We start from the raw sequence: 21,584 nt of genomic DNA, 5'->3' as shown, positions 1-21,584 counted from the left end.
CTCTTCCCCAATATCTTATGGAACAATAAAATAAAATAATAAAAATTAAAACAAAAATAAAAAATAAAATAACTGTAGAGCAAGAAAACCAATATTCTTACATGGTTGATGACAAAAGATATGCCTTTTTACTTATTTTATGTGACTTACAAACTGGTTTTGAAAGTAATTTCAGATTTTTCAAAAGATAGCATTATCACAACAATCAGTCACTGGATTTCAGTCATGGTTTGAGTAAAAATATTTACTTTCATTGATAAATCCATCCAAGAGTATACAAATTACTAACAGATAAACCTAGTTAAACAAAAATAGTAAATAGAGATCTCACCATATAAGTGCCATTCATTTATTTATGGACAATGAGGACTTCTTACCGCTGGGTCCAGAAGCTGCGGTTCTGGCCAATCTAATGCCTTGGCTTAGTTTTGTTTGCGTGGACAAGTGGTGAGCTGAAATAACACCAGAGTGAAAATCTCAATTCAGAGACAGCAATGTTTTCTTGACTCTCAGGGCTGATGTCATTGTTGCTGCTAATTCCAGCTTGGCTCCTGCTGATCACTGACAAAGGGATCTGATACTGTTTTACTTTCAATTGGGGGAAATATTCTAGAATTTGCCTTGGGGCAGAAAGCTCAAGTTAAAACTGGTCTCATACCAGCAAAATGAGAAGTTGTCAATACATGTTTGTTGAATTGAATTGAACACTCCTGGATGAAATTAGTATTAGGACAGGAAAGAGGAGGCTGGTGGCAATTACTCAATATTTGTGTAACACCCACTATATAATAATATGTATGAAGGAGAGAGCACAGTTAACATCTCTGACCTTCAGTAGCTTCCAATCTTGTAATGGCTGACAGTGAGACATACCGCACTTCCTCACAAAACATGTAGAAATAACGAGGGAGAGCAGAGCAAACCTATCACCATGCCCCAGGCAACATTATAGAGAAGTTTCAAACCATCTTTCAAGCCAAGGCTGTAAATACATGTTCTTGGCAAATTATACCAATTATGTCTCCCTGGTTGGGTTGTCATGCATATAAATATTTACCTATCACTTAACAAAATGCTTGCCATCTAGTAAAAGCTCACTCAGCAATGGACAATCTTACAGAATCAGGATCGGGGCTTCTTGGCCACGTGCAAGTAACAGTGCTCACTTCTGAACCCGAATTTGGAGCAACCTAGGAAGCCATGATAGAGCAAGGCTATTGCCTCAGGAAATGTATGTAAGTTATAACTTACAAGGCAGTGGAACTAAGCATTAGGTATTCTCTAGGTCTTTATAGCTTACATTTTCTCTTGCACTCTCTCGTGCTGGTTACCTTGCAATAGCTCTGTAAGGAAATTTGAGAAGTGCCTCTCTCAACTCTTAATGCTATGGAAAATATAATTGGATAGCACCTTTAATACAAAAGAGGGAGACATGGAATTACAAGGAAAAACGTTAAGACCAAAACAACATCAACTTAATATTTGAAAGTCAAAAACATGGTGTAGGTTTTTTGTCTGAGCACAAGGAACAGTATCAAGTTTCTGTTCAGATGGTTGGTATGGTCCGGAAATTAAATGAGAAACCTCTTATTCTATGTGCTGGGTAACAAGTTTGGGTATGACAATTGTGTTTTCTTGAATAAAAATAGAAGCAATTAACTAAGAACCCTTCTCTCTGATTTCCATCTCTTAGAGTTTTGCAGTGTTTACTGTCTAAATTTAAATTTGTGCTTGGTTGAAAAAGAATTCTCCACTGATCTAATTTCCCTACTTTATATATTATATATATAACACCTCTAACTAGACTCTCATTTTTTACTAACTCATAATTCACTTCTTAATAACATCTATTGCTCTTTATATCCATTGCCTGCTTGGTATGGTTTGTATGCATCCTCTTCTAAGTTCAGGTGATCAAACTTAATTGGCACTGTGATGGTATTAAGAGGTGAGACTTTTAAGAGATGACAAGGCAATAAGTGCTCCTTCCTTTTGAATGGGATTAAGTACCTTGTTAAAGAGATTTCACAGGATGTTCTGCTTACTTACCCTTCTGCTTTCTGCCATGTGAGAACACAGTGCTCCTTCTTTCCAGAAAATGCCGCAACAAGGCTCCATCTTGTAAGTAAAGAGCAGCCTTCACCAGACAAATGAAACTGCCACATGCCTGTCCCTTAATGTTGGACATCCCAGCTTCTAGAACTGTGAGAAAATAAATTTTTATGTATAAATTACCTGCTTTCAGGTATTTTTGTTAGAGCAGTGCAAAACACTAAGACAATGATTCTGGCTGCACTTTGACATTTATTTACGTTCTATTTAACATCTTGTGGCTGTGGTAAAAGTGTTCTTGTGACGGCAGTTGCTTCTGCAAAGATCACGCAAAGGTGCTATGTTAATAAAGAGCTTAATTTTTCTTACTCTCAGAGTCTTGTTTTTCGTGGATCACTTTCCTCTACTTTCTCATAATTTGTCCCTATTAGTGGCTCAGAAGCTTTGATGAATATCTGAATCTTCCGTGGAGCTTCTCAAAGACACAGATGCTGCCACTGTAGCTTAGAGTTTCTAAGTCAGATCCTGGATAAGACTGAGCATAGGAATAATAGGCACATCATTAGAAGATTCCAGGAGGAGTTTTGCCACCCCTTAGATTTACTTTCATTCATAAGAAGTGTTTCTCCGTACACATAGTTTTACTTTGGCTTCTTAGTAGGCTTAACCTGAAAGTTCAAATTTCTACTCCTAATGTATAAACTTGTGCATTGCCATTAATTCATCAAGTTTATTTGTTCCATTTTGATAACTATTAAATCATATTGAATGTCCAGCAAATAAATTTTGTTTAAAAATGCTATTAAAAACTAGGTTTAAATTAATTAAGATAATACATTAGTTAATGGTATAGGTTAGATAAAAGCATTTTAATTTTGTTTTCTGAGAAAATGCTTTAAATGATATATTATGTTAATAAAGAGAATTCCACATTGTAAACTGAGCTGTTGATGTAATTATTTTATCTTGATTAGTGTTTTTGGACCCTTCAAATCAGCCCCAACAATAGGTCTCCCATTTTATTTCTGTGCATTGATAATATATTATCACTTTTAGGGCCATATTATTTAAGAAGCTCACAACAATTATTTGGTACTACAATTCTTCTCTCTGGATAATTTAACTTTTTCAAGAACACAAAGTAATACACGAATCAAAATATTACATCACAAAAAAATGGTTTATAGTTTTTTGTTCCAAAAAACTGAATGGAAGAAACTTATTCACATGTTTCAAAAAATTGCATAAAACAGATCGGATGCTTAATGTTATTGCCATTAAAAGAAATCAATAATGAAACTCTTCAGACACTGAAGCAATCAAACACAGCTGAATAACATTAATTGGAAACCATGATATATTTTATAAATCAAAGATGGTAAATCGATATCAAGGTTGAAGGTGCGCCTGTGGTGATCAGTCTTGGTTGCATTTTCCTGACAGGTGACCACATAATATTGATTGGGAAGAGGCTTATATTGAACAGAGGAGATAAACTGATATCTGGTCCATTCACTGCTTACAGACACAAAGAAGATTGGAACTTAATGAATGAGTGTTCTTATGTGCATATAATTACATAAGCAAACAATAAATACTCATGTGAGAGTAGTGGCATTGTCAAATTAAATGGTTAGTATATGTTAGATGATATAACATTAAAAATAAGAAACTGCATCACAAATCAGAGAATCTGTGAAGCAAAAAGTACCTTAGACAACCTAACTCAACACTCTCATTTTACAGATGTGAAATAAAGAAGCAGAGCAGATAAATGATTTGCTCAAGCCAAAATAATAGGTAATATCCAGCTCAAGAAACAGAGACACTATTCTTTCTGTTTCTGATATATATTTGCAATATCCAGGAATTACACACAAACACATAGGCACATAGAATTAAGATGATGTTTCTATGGTGAAAGGTGTTTTGTTAGTTGGTTTTCTGGAATTGCATTTCTATTTTCCCAGAAGTAGAATTTTATTTTTAAAAGGTAGATCTCCAGAGACATCCATAAAAGTTCTCATGCCATAAACCATCTTTTCCATTGCAGTTAAAAAAAAAAAATAGTGGTGGAAAATTTTGGTTCAGTCAAACTTTTGACTTTAAGGAAAAGCTAAAATCTAAAATGTTTCATTGTAAATTTAAATAATCACAGTGAATAACATTTCTTACACGCTTTCTAGGTTGCCATTCTATATTATGGGTCTACCCTTCTTAGTACCCCAAAACTTCAAATTCACTAAGTGTGAATTTGTATGTGAGTAGGAATGTTCAAAACAGAACATGTTTAAAAAGGAATGTTCTTTCTTGCTGTTAGCATAGAGATGAGCTATTTCCCTTCACTGCCAATTAATATAATGATTTACTGTTGTCTTCTGACAAATATTGTAAATCACCATGGAGAATTTTACACCTCCAGTGTTTCTATTCACAAACTCTAATTAGTGTTGAATCATCTCCTACCCTAATTCTCAGTGACTCTGTGTGTCAGTTATCTATTGCTTTTAACAAGCCACCCAAAAGCCTAATGGCTTGAAATAACTATTTAGTTCATGAATTCTGTGGGTTATCAATTTGGTATCAGCTGTATGGTTCTTCTGTTGATCTTGACCAACCTCACTCGTTAAATAGAGTCACCTGTCAGTCATTTGGAAGACTGCTGCTAGGAACTGCTGTGTGCTGTGATGACAGAAGTAGCTGGGCCACCTGTCACCCTCAAACAGCAGGCTAGCTGTGGTTTCGTCACATGGTGGTGGCGGCAGGGATCCAAATAGCATAAATAGCAAGAAAACCTCATTGTGAAAAAGGTTTTAAGTATCTGTTCACATCATAATGCTAATGTTCTCTGGGCAAATAAAGATGACATAGCCAACCCAGAGTGAAGGGGTGAAGAAACAGGCCCCATCTCTCGATATAAATACCTGCAAAATCACACCACAAACCATACAGGCAGGGATGGAAAGAATTTTTCATCAACTTTACCATTTACCACATATTCTACTGCTCATAACTGAGGAGTTGCGTGCATAGACTGTCATATAATTAAATAACTTGTTCAATGTCCCACACCAAGTCAGTTTTAGAGAAAGCTTCAAGCCCAGGTGTATTTGACTCTAAAGCGATTGAATCACGTTTTGGCAGAACTTAAATGTATTTAAGCTCTTAATGTATTTCACATATTCTTAAATGTATTTCACACATTCTACTTCATCTCTACTGTAGTGTCCTAGTTTAAGCCATCATCTCTCATCTGGATATACTCTTCTAATTGATCTTCCTGCTTCCAGCTCCCCTTCCTGCTTCCAACTCCCCTTCCTGCAATACATTTTCCATACGTAATCTGAGCAGTATTTTAAAATGGAAACCAGATTATGCCATTTCACTACTTTAAACCCTTCCAGGGCTTGTCATCTTAGTTAGATAATAAAAATCCAAACTTCTTATCTTGACTCACAAGATACTACAAGATTTCTACCTTGCTTTGCTTCACAAACATCTATCATTCTATGTTTCCCAAGATTCATTACGCTAGAGCCACACTAGCCTATTCACTATTTCTCCAATATATTAAGCTTCTTCTCCTTTAAAGCTTTCACAATTGTTGTTCCTCAGGATAGAACTTCTGAAAGGAAGCCTCCTTATTCTCTTGAACTACTGGGTTTTCTCTGTCATTACACAGGGCTCTCTGCCAATGTCACCACCTATAGAAATAACTTTTTTGACTACTCTGTGTAAAATGTTCATTCTGCTTCTCTGGATTCTTCTCAATGGCAATTTATTACATTAATTCGGGGGTTGTAACCAGGGAGGGGAATCATTACAGCACTCATTCATATTTGAAATTATCTTGCATATGCATTTACATACTTACATAAGGTATATTTCCTTTCTACTGTTAGAAACCAAATAACAGTAGAGACCTTATGTATCTTAATCCCTGCTACATTCTTAATGAAGGAAGAATGCTTGAAGCAATATTTATTGAATAAGAAATGGCATGCTTCAGAACTTTAAAAAGTCCTGAAAAATGATACAGTGTTCTTTCCATACTCCGTGAACTTTCAGTAATACCTGAAGTCCAACTATTTCAAAACTCAATCTGTTGAGTTTTTTTCTTTGATGAAAATCTACATTATTGTTGTACATTGCCCTAAAAGGATTAAAACGTTCATTATCAGGGTGTGTTGGTCAGACCTGCATTCAGGGATATCTATATAATCAAAGAGAAAACAATCCTCTTTGTTTAAAATTAGTTTTCTCTACCACCTACATGACAAATACATCCCTACCAGATATGACAAAGGAAGACATGATAAAGGGTGATGAAAACTGAAGACCTGAATGATCGAGATAAATTAATACTGATTGGGAAAACATAAGACAATTGTGGATCTAGTGACACAAAGACAAACTTTATTGACTTGCTCTGATTAGCCCTGCTTTCTGTTAAGTTGGTAGAGACAAAAATATAAGTTATGTCTGGAGTATTTTTGTTATGCCTGAATGAAATACAGGCAGCTGTGTTTTAGATGATTTATGAATATTTTTTTAACACAGATTGTGTAGAGGATTTCAGTCCCAGTGGAATAAAGTATACTTGACAGTAGAGTTATAACTAGAAGAACTGGTAACAACAGACTTCTGGAGATTAAGAAATGTGTCCTAGATTTAAAAGCGTATGCATCAAATAGTTGAGTCTTATTATAATTACCTTAAAATATTGGCGAAGAAAATAACTGTTAAACAGCAAAACATATTATCTCTTCTCTCGATGCTGTTCCTTGAGGTATATTTTTTAATATGTGGGCATTGTGACAAAATCAGCTTCTTGAGAATGCTTATGTTGGATTGTTATTTTCAGAAGATTTGTGATATAGAAACATGTCTAATATAGCCTACTTTAGACACTGACTAGAAGGAACATATATCTTACTGAGTTTGATTCTCAGTTGAGAAATGCAAAATACTCTACGTCCTTATTATATACTCTTTGTAGACCTATGTATTTCAGTGTTCTTATTTTTGAATTTTTTGTTTGCTTTTTATTAAAATGGTAAAATTTCTGCTCCCAGATTTATTTAAATCATTATAGGACTACATCTATAAGGTTAGTTAACAGTGTGTGTGTTTTTTTAATTTTTATGACTGTTGTTCCATTTTCATGTATTTAGGACCCTGAATATAGCAACTATTGAAACATAGCTATAAACTCAAATAACTTAAGAATATTTAAGAATCAACATTATTTACTCAATCATTCAATAAAATATGTTCACTGAATGTCTACTAGGTGGAGAGAACTAGATAGGTAACAATGGAAAATGCTAGAAAAGAAGACATACCTCTTCTTAAAAAAATAATTAAAATCATATTTTAGTGAAATAATATACATTCACAAATCAGTAAACCATCAGATGGCAAGCACCGTGTGCAATTATATATAATACTTTAAGTGTGTGAATTTATAGTAAGTGAATTTTATCTCAATAAATTACTTAAAAAGCTGTGTACAAACTGATATTTACAGAAATGCAAATTAAGGTTTACAGAAACACGACCGCTTCAGGTGCATTCCTTGAAGTCTGATGTTAGCTGGTAGGCACAGCACAGCAGTTCTGTTCTTTACTGCTGACATCTGTTCTGACTGGAGTGTGTTCTGATTGGTCAGAGCAGAGAATTTGCCAGTTATCATTTGATTATCACCTCTTCTCTCAGGGAGAGAATTTGGAGTAGAAAAACATTAAAATATTGGCAAACGTTGGAGACAGAGATGTGAGACCAAGAAAAATGCAAATGGAAGAAATTTAAAAACAGTAGTTTACTGGGATAGAGGCTTAGGACAGTTTCTTAGAGAATGATCATGGAACAACAGGCATCAGAATACCAGAGTGGTTTATCAAAATTCCAGTGTCTAGCTCCACGTAGGGAATCAGATTTCCTTTGGGTAAAACTAAGCAAATTGCATTGTAATACCACCAGATTATAGGTTATTAATACAAAATATTATCACCAGATAATTGTTAATGTTTTAAACTAAAAGTTTTACAGCCATTAGGTTAGAGCACATCTTTAGTAATTAGCAGAGTTTGAATGGCATTATTAAAACAGAGGAATGACTGTGAAAACTAGCCTGAGTGGTTTGTTTCAGATTTGAGGATAAGAATAAAATGGCTTACAGAGAAAGACGGAGAAGATGAAATTACTGGAGTTTTGCTTTATTTAGTTAACTCAATTGGAATAGTATAATCATAAAATTTTTTTTAGTAATTAAAAAATAAAATATTATGGTTGAGATACACTTCTAGATTTTCTGGGGAATATATAGAGCTGGAAATAGCATCACTTCCACACTTAGATGAATAATATTTGGACAAACTGTAAGTTGACAAACTTTTTGACCCCATCAGAAAGTTGTGGTCACAGTGCAAGAAACTAGCCTAAGATCTAAAGAAATACAGACACCTATAGAGGGAGAAATGACATGCCAGAACTTGGAACAGATGTAGCTCAACACAAGTAAAAAGAAGTAAGTTGGGGTTGGGCGCGGTGCCTCATGTCTGTAATCCCAGCACTTTAGGAGGCTGAGGCAGGTGGATCACCTGAGGCCAGGAGTTCAAGACCAGCCTGACCAATATGGTGAAACCTCGTCTCTACTAAAAATACAAATATTAGCCGGGCATGGTGGCAGGCACCTATAGTCCCAGCTACTTGAGAGGCTGAGACAGGAGAATTGCTTGAACCTGGGATCTCAGCTTACCGCGGAGGCTGCAGTGAGCCGAGATCATGCCAGGCACTGCAGCCTGGGTGACAGAGTAAGACTCCATCTCAGGAAAAAAAAAAAAAAAGTAATTTGGAATATTTAACAAATTAGTGGAGGTCAAGTGTAGGTTGGTGAAAGTGTGTGAACCCTTGGGTCTGGGCACATAAGAAGAATTCACATCCTTTGCAGGTTTTCTCCTCTAGCAACCCCATTTGCCTAAATGGTGGTAAAGTGTCCCTTCTTGAGTAGACCTGAGGGAGGAAAAGTAAGTGCATGGGAAAGACATGAAATTGTACCCAAACGCTTCTCCCCATTTTCCTTTTTAGAACAGAAGTCTTAATCTGTATTAAGGGCAAGTTACCAAACACGATCATATTTAGTGTATTTGCAAAAGCCATCATGGCTATAGAAAATAGGGGAAAACCTCCGTTTGGAGAGGGGGCCAAAAAATGCTGGGAACAGAACTACAGTATAGGGGTGAGAGGTAGAAAAAGTGAAAAGATTTTGGCTCTGACAATGAGGTCCACATTGCCTACTTAACACGGAGATTAAATCAGCGCAATAGAAACAGCTTCTACCTCTTCGCTCCTGCTCCCAACCACCATCATTAGCCTAACAAGTAGCAAGTAACAAATAGCAATGAATACTGCAAGAAGAGTTTCAAGAGCATGCAGACAGGCCAATCCCAAAGCACAGTGCAAGGAAGTACCTAAAGCTAAAAGTTAAATAAATATTTAAAGACGTCTTGCGAATATGCCCCCCACCTTAAACCTAAGAGAATGCCAGGGTATCTGAAGATAGTGGTGCTCTGAGTTAATTAAGCAAGAAAATCTTCAAAGCCAGATCATCTCTATCTTAACCCAAATGCAAAAGATCATCTCTGTCTTAATTTACCAGCAGAGTTAAGGGTATACACATTTCCAGTCAACAAAACAAAAACAAACAAACAAAAAATAAATTAAAAAAAGATTTACCTTTGTCTCTATTATTATACATGTGATGTCCTTCTTTCAACCAAAGATTACTTAAATGAAAGACAAGAAGAAAGAAAGACACACTGCTAAGAGATGAATTAATCAGTAGAATTAGACTCAGATCCAGATAGGGCACAGATGTTGAAAGTATTTTAAAGGAAATATAAAGTAACAGTTTAATATGTTAAGTTTTCTAACAAAGAAGGAGGACAGCATATTATATGGATACATTCAGCAGAGAGAAATAAACTGTAAGAAATAATCAAATAGGAATACAATAATTATTTTAAAACACAGTAAGAGATATAAAAACTGACTTCTATAGGATCATAAGCACACTCAACAGCTGAATTAAAAGTCAGTGAATTTGAAAATACAAATTTGAAACTGAAATTAGCTAAACAAAGCCACAGTAAAGTGAAAAACAAAAATACAAAGAACAGAGAATACAAAAACTATAGGTAAATAGTAAAGTTCTAATACATATAATTGGTACCCTAGTAAGAAGAGAAAGAGAGAAGACAAGGCAGAAGTAATATTTGAAGAAATCATGGCCCAAATTTTCTATAATTAGTAATGAATATCAAACAACAGACATAAAAATCAAAGAAATATAAAATCAGATAAATATAAAACAAAGCACATTTAAATATATCATACAAAAACAACTAAATACAAAAGACTAAAAGAAAATCTTGAAGTGCTTGGTGAAAAAATAGGCAAATTGCAGTTAAAGGAATAAACACAAAAATTACAACAGACTTTGAATTTGGAGTGATATATTTAAAGAGCTGAAAAAGAACAACAACTAAAGTCAACCCAGAGTTTTAAACCCAGTGAAATAAGTTTTAAAAGTAAAGTAGAAATGAAAACAGTCTCAGCTGAGAAAATCTTGGGGAACTCATTGCCAGCAGGTCTATTCTACAAAGTTATTAAAATTCACACACACAAAAAATATGATACCATACAGAAAATTTAAGGTTCACAAGGAAATGCAGTACATTCGAAAATACAGCAAATAATGGTAAGATGAATTTCATTTTGTCTTCACTCTTTTAATTGCTCTTAAAATTAACTGCCTGTCTGAACAACAACAACAACAAAAAATACCAAATTATCATGTTTGTTAAGTATTATAAGAATATTTCATGACATTAGTACAAAAGAACAAAGAAGGAATTATTTATATATTTTTCAAGGTTCTTACACAGTAGATAAAGTGGTATAATGTTATTTGAAGGTGCAGATAAAATGCACTTACTAAAGATGTATATTATAAACACAGAACAACAAATAATATTTTTAAAAAAGAGGTACAAAAATAAGAAAATGGGGAGATAAAACAATAAAAAATGCTCAATTAATCCAAGAAGAGGAAGATAAAGGGGTGAAGTTTAACAAAGGGCAGAGGGATAAGTTGAGCACAGCTACCAAAATGTTAGATTTTAATCCAGCAATATTAAAAATGTGACATTAAATATAAACCAACTAAACCTACCAAATAAAAGGCAGAAATTGTCAGATTGGATAAAAAACATAACACAAATCTATTATTCAACAAGAAACTCATCCTAATACAAAGAATAAATTATTAATATAAAGATTATTTTCAACAAAGTTGCCCAGACAATTCAATATATAAAAACAAAACAGTGTTTTCAATAAGTCATGCCAGGACAACCAGTTATCTACATGCTAAAGAATAAAGATGAATCCCTACATCACACTACTCACAAAAATGGAGTCAACATAGATTGTAGACGTAAATGTCAGGGTTAAAACCAGCAAGGAAACTATAGTGGATGTTTGCAATCTTGGGTTAGGCAGTAGTTTTTCAAGTATGACATCATGAAGCAGAAGTAACAAAAGAAAAGATGAATTGGCTTTATAAAAATGAAAACTTTTGTGATTTCAAAAGATGCCATCAGAAAGGTAAAAATAATGGGAGAAAATATTTGCAAAAAAATTACATATATACATATAAACATATAGATATATATTTATATATCATATCTGAAAAGAAACTAATCCAGAATATGTAAAGAATATTTAAGATTCAAATATAAAAAGACAACCAAATTTAAAATGTGCAAATAATTTGAATAGACAGTTATTTAAAGAAGATGTAAAAGTGACCAATAAGCACATAAAAAGATGCTCAACATTATTTAACATTAAGAAAATGCAAACTAACACCCCAAAGAAATCCCACCAGTCACCCGTCAGAACAGGTAAGAGAGGATAAAAAAGACAGGCAGTAACAAGTAGCCTTGTAGTATAATTTGAAGTCAGATAGTGTGATGCCTCCAGATTAGTTATTTTTGCTATTAATGAAATAATTTTAGATTGTTATAATATTGATGTAAGTAACAATTTCAGTAGGTAAACAAATTATTTTTTCTATTGTAAAAATAAAAAAACAAGATCACGCTCTTTGCAGGCACATGGATGGAGCTGGAGGCTATCATCCTTAGCAAACTAACACAGGAACAGAAAACCAAATACCTCATGTTATCACTTATAAGTGGAAGCTAAATTATGAGCATAGATGGACACATGGGGGGCAACACATACTGGGGCCTTTTGGAGGGTTGCGGGTGGGAGGAGGGAGAGGATCGGGAAAAATAACTAACTTAGGCTTAGTGCCTGGGTGATGAAATAATCTGGACAACATGACACAAGACTACTTATGTAACAAACCGAGGTACCCCTGAACTTAAAATAAAAGTTAAAAAAATTAAAGCAACAACAAACACATCTGTGTTCTAAAGTAAAATGCAAGCATAATATGTTCTTTAAGTAACAATTTGTCCATGCGATTATTTATTCTTAGCCCAAGAATGCAATACTATTAGTGGTGCAAATGTAATTGCAGTTTTTCCATTAAAGTGACAGCAAAAAAAGCAATTACATTTGCACCAACCTAAATATATAGCTATGCTTTTTTTTAGTCTCCTGGATGTATCTGAATAAGTACATGCTATTTAATCCTGTAAAAAATTATTTTTAATGCCTCTGCCTGTTTTCCACTTTCAAAAATGTTGGGTTTCTCTTTTGAACATGTTTTCTAAATGTTTTGAATTTGTTCTTAACTGAATGTTATCCTGATGTGAATAAAACAAAACAGCTACAACAAAAGAGAAAAAAAGGAAAAGAAAAAGAATGCTGAATTTAATTTGTGACTTTACTAATTACAAGCTGTGTGATCCTGAACACACTGATACTTGACCCTCAATTTTCTCATATTTTAATTGGTAATAAGAAGGCCTGCTCTACTAATTTATTTTTATTCTTATTAGTATCAAGTGAGAGCAATATAGTAGGAAAAGGGCAAACAGAATATAGAGATACAACACAGATTAATACCCGAAGCAAGGCAGCAAGGAGTTTTCCTTTTAACCTTCCAAGCTGCAAATGGGAGGCATCTGGGGGTGAAAAAGAAGAACTACTCTTGAAGAAAAGGATCTCTGAATAGGACAGTAGAATCTTCCATGTGAAATTTATTCCAGAAAAGCACCTCCACTCCCACCTCCCATCTAAAGACAGAGGTTATATGTGCAATCCGTCAGGACAGCTGCAGAAAGTAATTTACAGAAATGCTGTAGCAGTCATTTATTTATTGATTTTTCTGGAAGCGTTAGCAGAGACCATTCAAATATTTAGGCAACTCAAATATCAGCTGCACCCCAGGCTTCACGGACCACACTGATTTAACCTTATGCTAACTTGTGTAGAGATCAGATCTATTCTTTTCAGTCAGGAATAAATTTTACATTTTAGCGGCAATTTTGTAGGGGAAACTGTAGTGGTGAAGAGGAGGTTGTGGATGGAGATACTGGTGGTGGTAATATTACATCACGGCACAAATAATACCTCCTTTTACAGCACACATATGCATTTTTCAAGACCTTTCTTGAAGCATGTAGAAAAGCAGTGGTGCTTTCTTCCCTAAACGTTCTCTCCATTAAATTTTTAACCGTGTTTCTGTTTTCTATTTTTATTTCATATTTTCTTTTTTGAAATATCAAATTAATTTCCTATAGTTCATGAAGAGTAAATACCCTTTTCCTTAGGAAAATGGGATACCCACTTCAACCCCAGGCACTTGGCTCTTGCATTTACCTTGCAAAGGTATTGTTCTCAAAAAAGTTCTCTTCTGTTGATGGAATTATTTTACCAGGTGCTAAGAATATAAATATTTCTCCAGATTATCAGATTACTGGATATATTGCTGTTCAACTTTCCCCATGCCCTACTTGCCTTCTCTTGAATGTGCACAGGGCAGCCAGTTATTTGCATCCTGTCTTCACTTCCAAATAGCTCAAAAAGTCTATTAGCACACGGTATCTCTGGCTCTCTTTCTAGCTAAAATAGGGTAATGCTTTTGTTGCATATGTGTCTGCTTTTAGAATTTTAGCGACATTTTAGAACACAACTACCCTGAACTCCTCCCAAGAACAGGCAATGGTGGGCCCCACTTACTTCTGAATGTATCTGTTGGTTCTGAGTTTTCTATTTTAGTCGTTGCTGACTAGTAGAATATTTTACGTGTTTTACTCCTGGTGTAGGCCCATATTTATTTCTAGTAAGAATCAATAGTGTTTTCTTGGGTTCGGACTCATTCTGGTGAGATTTCCCAAATATGACTCTGCTTGATGTTTGAGACTTCTATTTCCTTTTTAATCTCTTTTGAAAGCTGTGTCCAATCACTTCTTTTTTCTTTGTTTGTTTTTGTCTTTATTTCACTTTGAGATGGAGCCTTGCTCTGTCGCCCAGGCAGGAGTGCAATGGCACCATCTCACTAAGCTCACTGCAACCTCCGCCTTCCAGGTTCAAGCAATTCATCGGCCTCAGTCTCCCAAATTGCTGGGACTAGAGGCATGTGCCACCATGCCAGGCCAAATTTTTGTATTTTTAGTAGAGATGGGGATTTCACTGTGTTAGCCAGGATGGTCTCGATCTCCTGACCTCGTGATCTGACCACTTTGGGCTCCCAACATGCTGGGATTACAGGGGCGAGCCACCTCACCAAGCTGAAAGCTGTGTCCAATCTTCTTTGCATTGCACCTTGATAAACTATGCTACTGTACGTTATTTTTAAAATGTTACATGTAGTAAAATTCACTTTTTTGATGTATAGTCACGTTAGTTCTTATACATCAATAGATGATCAGAACCACTAGCAGAGACAGAATATAGAATAATTCTATTATCTCAAAAAATTCTCTCATGTTGCCCCTTTATATTCAGACCCTGCCAAAAAATAACATAGAACCTGGCATCCAGTGATATTTTCTCTTCTCTTGGTTTTTTTTTTTTTTTTGCCTTTGCTAAAATAAATGGAATCATACAGTTTTAAACCTTTTGAAACTATATTATTTCACTTGGGAGAATGTATTGAGATTGATTCATGTGCGAACTGGGTGAATCAATAGTGCTTTCTCATTTTATTACTGAATATTATTCCAATTTGTGGATGTACCACAATATATGCATTTACTCATGGAAAAACATTTGAATTGTTCCAGTTTTTGTCTATTAAGAGTAAGGCTACTAAATCTTACTCTTTCTCATACAAGTTTCTTTATTTCTTCGTGTGAAATATATTTTCATTTTTTTGTGTGTAAATACCTTGGAGTAGGATTGCTGTGTCACATAATTTTATGCTAAAAAACTGCCAAACTGTTTTCCAAAGCAGTTACATAGCTGCACTTTCTTTAAAATGTCTTTGTGTTATTTAACACTTACATAGTTTTCTTTTACTTAATAAAAAAAAAGAAAATTGCAGCTGTTTTCCAAACATGTCTTTAGGCAATGAATAGAGTATAAGGGAATAATTCTGCAATTTAGTAGAGCTGAATTTATTTTATGCTGCAAAATTTTAAAAATGCATTTGATATGATTTTTTTCTGTTAATTCTCCTTAAAATATCTTATTTGCTTATCACTAATAGTGTTCAGAAATAATAAAAAACACGCCTCTGATATCCTATCATCCACCTTTCAGCTAAGGTAGTTAGAATGCTTTGGCTCTTGTGCTGTAGAGAAAGATCTTGAAATAGTATCACTTCTATCATGTGGATTTCTTGGCATGCAGCATGTATTATGAATTCAAAGTCTATTTGTAGCAAGTCTATGAATTAAAAGGAAACATAAATGGATAGTATAGATATTATTTATTTTTCTCTAAAGCGTTTCTTAGTTTCAGTGTCATTACACTTGGTGTCTTTCTCTAGTGAATTCTAATCCTTGCAGATCTTGGAAGAAGAATTGGTATTAATGAATCTGTAGTCCTTACTTTTCAGACAGTAGCCTGTTATCCACCCCATATCAATGATCTAGTATATGAATGAAGGACATGCTAAAGGCAGAGGTGGAAAATATTTAAAATCCATGTAGTCTGAATACAGTTATGTTTGTAGTTGACAACTTAATTCAATTATTTCTAAATTTCAGGTAGGTTCTAAAATATTTTTTTTAGACTTTTCCTCTCAGATTCCAGCACTTTGGATTGCACATAGCTGTGGCAGACTCGATTTCTTATAATGTTCTTTTTTATCAGGATACTAAGAAAATCAATGAGAAAAGTTTCTGACATCTTACTCCCACAAATCTCAAACATAATACTGGAAAGGGCAGTCTTCTGATAGGCACTTGTTTATCTATCCTCCTGATATGGTATGAATCTGTGTCCCTGCCAAATCTCATGTTGAATTGTAGTCCCCAGTATTAGAGGTAGGGCCGAGAGGGAGGTAATTGGATCATGGGGGTGGATTTCTGATGAACTGTTTAGCACTATCTGCCTTGGTGTGTGTCCTCATCATAGTGAGCGAGTTCCTGTGAGATCTGTTTTTTTGTTTTTTTTTTTTAAGTGTGTAGTACCTCCATACTTTCTTCCTCCTCCTCCAGCCATCTGAAGTGCTTGTTCCCCCCTTTCCTTCCACCATGTTTGTAACTTTCCTGAGGCTCCCCTAGAAGCTGAGGAGATGCCAGAATCATGATTCCTGTACGGCCTGCAGAACCATGAACCAACTAAACCTCTTTGCTTTATAAATTCTCCAGTATCAGGTATGTATTTATAGCAATGCAAGAATGAACTAATACACCTATATATGAAGATGCTGACTCCCAACCTCAGCTGGGGTCATTTAAAGTCAGGTATTTGCCAATAAAAATTCCTGAGAGAATGCTCAGCCAGGACTATGTGAAGATAAAGACTACAGGGCGACTTACTGAACCCACATAATGTAATGGAAAGTGTGCATTAATTACCAACAAAACATCTAATTATAATCATACATGAGAACCCATATTTTATCCTCATTAGGAACATGGTAAAGAACTGACAGATATGACGAGAAGAATGCTTTATTCTTTTTCCTAAGTCTATGCTTGTTTGAATTTGCATCTACCTTACTGCTTTCGTTCTATGCCCCATATTATTTTTATCCCTGCCAGTATACTCTGGAATGGTAATTTTCTTATTACTATCTCATTTCCAATCTATAATTGCTCACAGTTTTACTATCAAGAGACTTCACTATTCATCAGTGCTTACCTTTAAGATACTCAGTAAAATGTGACCTCCTCATTACTTATTTTTTAAAGGCTTATACTATTATTAAACTAACAGAGGCAAATGGCTAAGCTAACAGTATTATGCTAAGTCCTTTCCATCTCCCATTTTGTCCGCGGGGGCAACATGTATAGGTTTTTATTTTATTATTTCTGATACATCAATAACCCTGAATAATATGCTTCCACACAATTTTTCATTTACTTGCTTTAGATATTACGTATTTATTTCCTGTTTTAAGAAGCAAGAATTTAGCTAGCTTATAAAAACTTACATCTTTCTTTTCCCATCCTGACAATATAGGGCTGCCACAACTTGCAGATAAAAATATGCAATGCTCAATTGCATTGTAATTTCCTATCAACAAAGAATAATTATCTTTTTTAAAGTGTTTCTCAAATGATACATGGGACATATTTACATAAAAAATTATTTGTTTATGCAAAATTTCAGTCGAACTGAACAGCCTGTATTTAATCTCACAATCCTATCAGAATACACATATCATTGTATTTTATTAACTCTTTTGGTTACCTTTTGTAGCAATGTACCTTTCATTCTTGCTCCATCAAAATTATTTTTTATTCTCCATTTTGTGAAAATGTAGATATTTGTACTTGCTCTTTCTTTTAACTGTATTCCTGTTCTTGTTTCTACATTTATAATTTCTACCTGTGTAACATTCACATAAACAATGTTTGTATTGTTTGTCTTTTTAAAAAATATATTTACTGCAGAGCTAAATTGTAAATGTTGCTGGCATTGTTTTTCTTGAAATTTTTGTGTCTCACCACTCCAAATATTTTCTAATGACATTTTTCTCCTTGGTTAACTTTCATGTTTTCAAATATTCTCAAACTTTCCACAGGCTGACTTCTTGGGACCTTTCTAAACTACAATTCATCTTGGGGATTGATTCCATTTAATGCTTTCCTAGATTCAATCCATTTTGTGTGTGGATCCTCATTCTTATTGTATTTGTTTTGCTGAGAAAAAGAGCTGCATTTTCAAGTAACTTTCTAAAGGATTTGCTGGGGGTGATTTTTTTGAGATCTTGCGTGTTTGAAAACAGCTCAATCCACTCTTCATACATGATTGATAGTTTGGTTGTGAACAGAATTCTAAGATAAAAATAATTTCACTTGAGAAGTTGGAGGGAATTGCCCTTTTTTCTTCTGCCGTTCAGCATTGCTGTTGAGTCCTGCTTTTCTGTTCTTATTCCTGTGTCTGCGTCTCTGCTGACTTTTTTAACCCAATATTTACAATCTATTTTTACTTAAAATTCTCAAACTCTATAACGTTGTAATTGAGTGCATACTTCCTCCATGCATTGCACTGTGTGGGCTCTTTAATTTAGAGACACATATCTTAATTGGGAGAAAATTTTTCACATATTTCTTTAATTTCCTTCTCTACTCCAGTTGTTCTGGACTTTCTTAAACATCTGTTAGTTACATGGTAGTGCTTCTGAGTTGATTCTTCATATCCTTTACATTTCTTATATCTTTTGTTTTGTTTTGACCTCTTTGGAAGACATATCAAACTTTATTTTTAATACTTGTATTGATTGTTTCTCAACATTTTATAATAAAAATTTTCCAATTTAATTTTCCAAAAAATCCTCTTGTCCTCTAATTGTTTATTTTTGTTTTTTTACATTGTGTCTTAAGGATGCACATTTTTTAAAAATATCACTTTCTTCTGGAATAATTTTCTTCATTTATCTTTGTCTTTTTTACTTAGAGAAATTCCCTAAACATCTCATGAGTCTTTTCTCATAAATTCACATTTAATATTGAGTGAATAAACAATAACTTGGCATTCTGGCTGCATGGTTGTGACTTGTGAACAGGTGGGCTTTGCTTTTGAGTGTTTGGGCAAAGAGTAATGCTTCACGTGGGAAGTCCTACATACCACATTGATTGGGTTATTCAAATTCCAGAGGGGAGAGCCTTTTGTTTTATTAGTTTTACATGTTTCGTGGGGTACAGACTCGTGCAGTGGTCTGTGTATAAGCAGAAGCGTATGTATGAATGTGTATGTGCCTGTGTAACAATGAATGTGTCTTAAGTGAGTTAGTTGACTTTTTTCTTTTTTTATTTGTACAATATGTGCAATCTAAACTTTCCCTTTTCCTACCCACTGTATTTACAAAGCTGTAGACTTCAGGGATCTGCCAGGCTGAGTTGCATCCTTCTTAGTTTTGGGTGGATCTCATCAGATTTTGACTAGCTTCAGCAGGCATCTTCAGTTTTATTTTATTTTATTTTATTTTTTTATGTTTCTATCATCATGTTTATGCCTTTTTATTCCTTCACTACAACTTTCTGGGAATGTGTCTAGAGATAGGGCATAAATGTGCAAAATTCCCCTGTTGCAAAACGAAGTCTTTGCTTGGGAACAGTAATGTTGGGTTTTGTACCTACTATCATACCTTTGCAAAAGTCCTAAATATTCATTTCCAGAAGACATGTCAGGAATGTGAGGGTCAGAATTTCTTGCTCACATCATGGCTGTGCCATCTGCTGTCTCAGTGAACTTGAGAAAGTTCTTTAATCTATATGAGGATTAATTATTAATCAATATCTGAAGAATTACCTAGACAGTGACTTGTACCTAACAGGTAATAATAAATAACTATAAGAACTTTCTCTAACGTATTATCCTATACAACTAACTTTGTAGAATAACTCACTTTGAATCTAGATACTGCAGAATTATTACACATCAGATCATATTAATAATTCATCTCCATGTTGTCAAGTCTTAGAAGAAGAAACCAAATGTCCAACTCCAGGGAAGCTTACAACTAAGCTTACAACTAAGACCAGCCAACATACTGTGACTTGGGCAAGTGTTATAGCATCTAGTGCTTCTGAATGGAGATAATAGTATCTGTTTAATAGGATTTTCACTGGAATTAAATATGTTCATACATATGAAGTACATAGAAATGTACCTAGCAGAGAGAATCCTTCCAATGTTCATTGCTATTAGAATAATTGTTTTTATATTATTATTATTTGACTTTCCATGTGAGAATTTTGCATGTATCATTTATTATCTTATCTTAGTCTTACAACATCCCTTTGAGAAAATACTATTATTGTTATCTAACAGATGAAGAAATGAGACACAGAATAGTTAAGCAATTCATTCAAGGCAGCACAACCAATTCGTGGAGCAGTGGGGATTCAAATCTAGACAATCTAATTTCAGAACCAGTATTAAGTCACCAAAACAAACTATCTGAGCAATAAAAGTATGATAATTAGAATAATTTTAAAAAATACTACTGTAGGTTGGGTTTAGCCCCTGGGTAGGGTTCAGATTGATAGAGAAAGGATAGATAATGAGACCACCAGGTTGGGTTAGTACACAAGTCTGGCACTGATAATTATGTTAAATGATAATAAATTCATCTACTTGGAGATATCTCCTTAAATTATTTTAAAAGGAAGAGAGTAGATGTTGATTCCTGACAAAGAAGTATTTCCATAATAATAATTGGAATACTTCAAAAATGAATTGTAGCTAAGTGTTGAATATTAAGCTTTTTATTTATTTATTTATTTTTTACTGTTTTTAGGAATTATGAAAAGCGCTGATAAAACATATTTCTTAAAATCAGAAATCTCAAAAAATACTGCCTACTGCAACTAATAGTTTAAAAAATTTTGCAATACTCCCACAATAGCCTCCACCTCCTTGTCTCATAAGTGTTTTAGTTTTGTTTTCAAAGTGTTTGGTTTTCCTTTTTCCTCCCTCCATATTGACGGTGATATTTAGATATTTAACTTTAAAATCCATATGTTGTCAAGTTCCTCAGTATAGCTAAATGCAAATTCATCACCATCCTCTGATTTGATTTAGGGGAGCAAATTTAATTCTGCACTGTAAATAAAAATACTTTGAATATGTAATAGGAATGCTACTTCTCTCTCCTCAGTCCTCATTCTAGACATTTATGTTATTTATAGATGCTATTCCCATAACACTTAAAGTGATTATATCTATTGCCAACTTCTATAAATTATTAACATCAAAGCAAGTGGTTCTCTGGCACACAATTTCAGCCTTTCACAGAAAGAGGAAAACAGGGCCATTTAAATAGATTAAGGAAATTCCATTGATAACGTGGTCACTAGAAATTTCATCTTTGTATATAAATGCTTTCCTTTTCTTACTTGTTCTTGTTCACAAGATAGAAAGGAAGGATT

The 21,584-nt window shown here is 34.1% G+C and overlaps 1 long non-coding RNA gene across 1 annotated transcript in view; it reads right to left on the bottom strand.

Annotated features, from left to right (window-relative positions):
- The window catches only part of LOC120361634 (uncharacterized), a 93,578-nt gene that overhangs the window by 5,131 nt on the left and 66,863 nt on the right, over window positions 1-21,584 (bottom strand). The window contains exon 3 of the long non-coding RNA XR_012513360.1: window positions 2,050-2,202. This is a non-coding gene — a long non-coding RNA (uncharacterized LOC120361634). The remainder of the gene's footprint in view (window positions 1-2,049; window positions 2,203-21,584) is intronic.

Source organism: Saimiri boliviensis, chromosome 13 (assembly GCF_048565385.1).
Source record: "Saimiri boliviensis isolate mSaiBol1 chromosome 13, mSaiBol1.pri, whole genome shotgun sequence".
In the NCBI taxonomy this organism is placed as follows: Eukaryota; Metazoa; Chordata; class Mammalia; order Primates; family Cebidae; genus Saimiri; species Saimiri boliviensis.
Note: the sequence above shows the minus strand (reverse complement) of the source record. Positions and strands in the feature narration are given on the sequence as shown.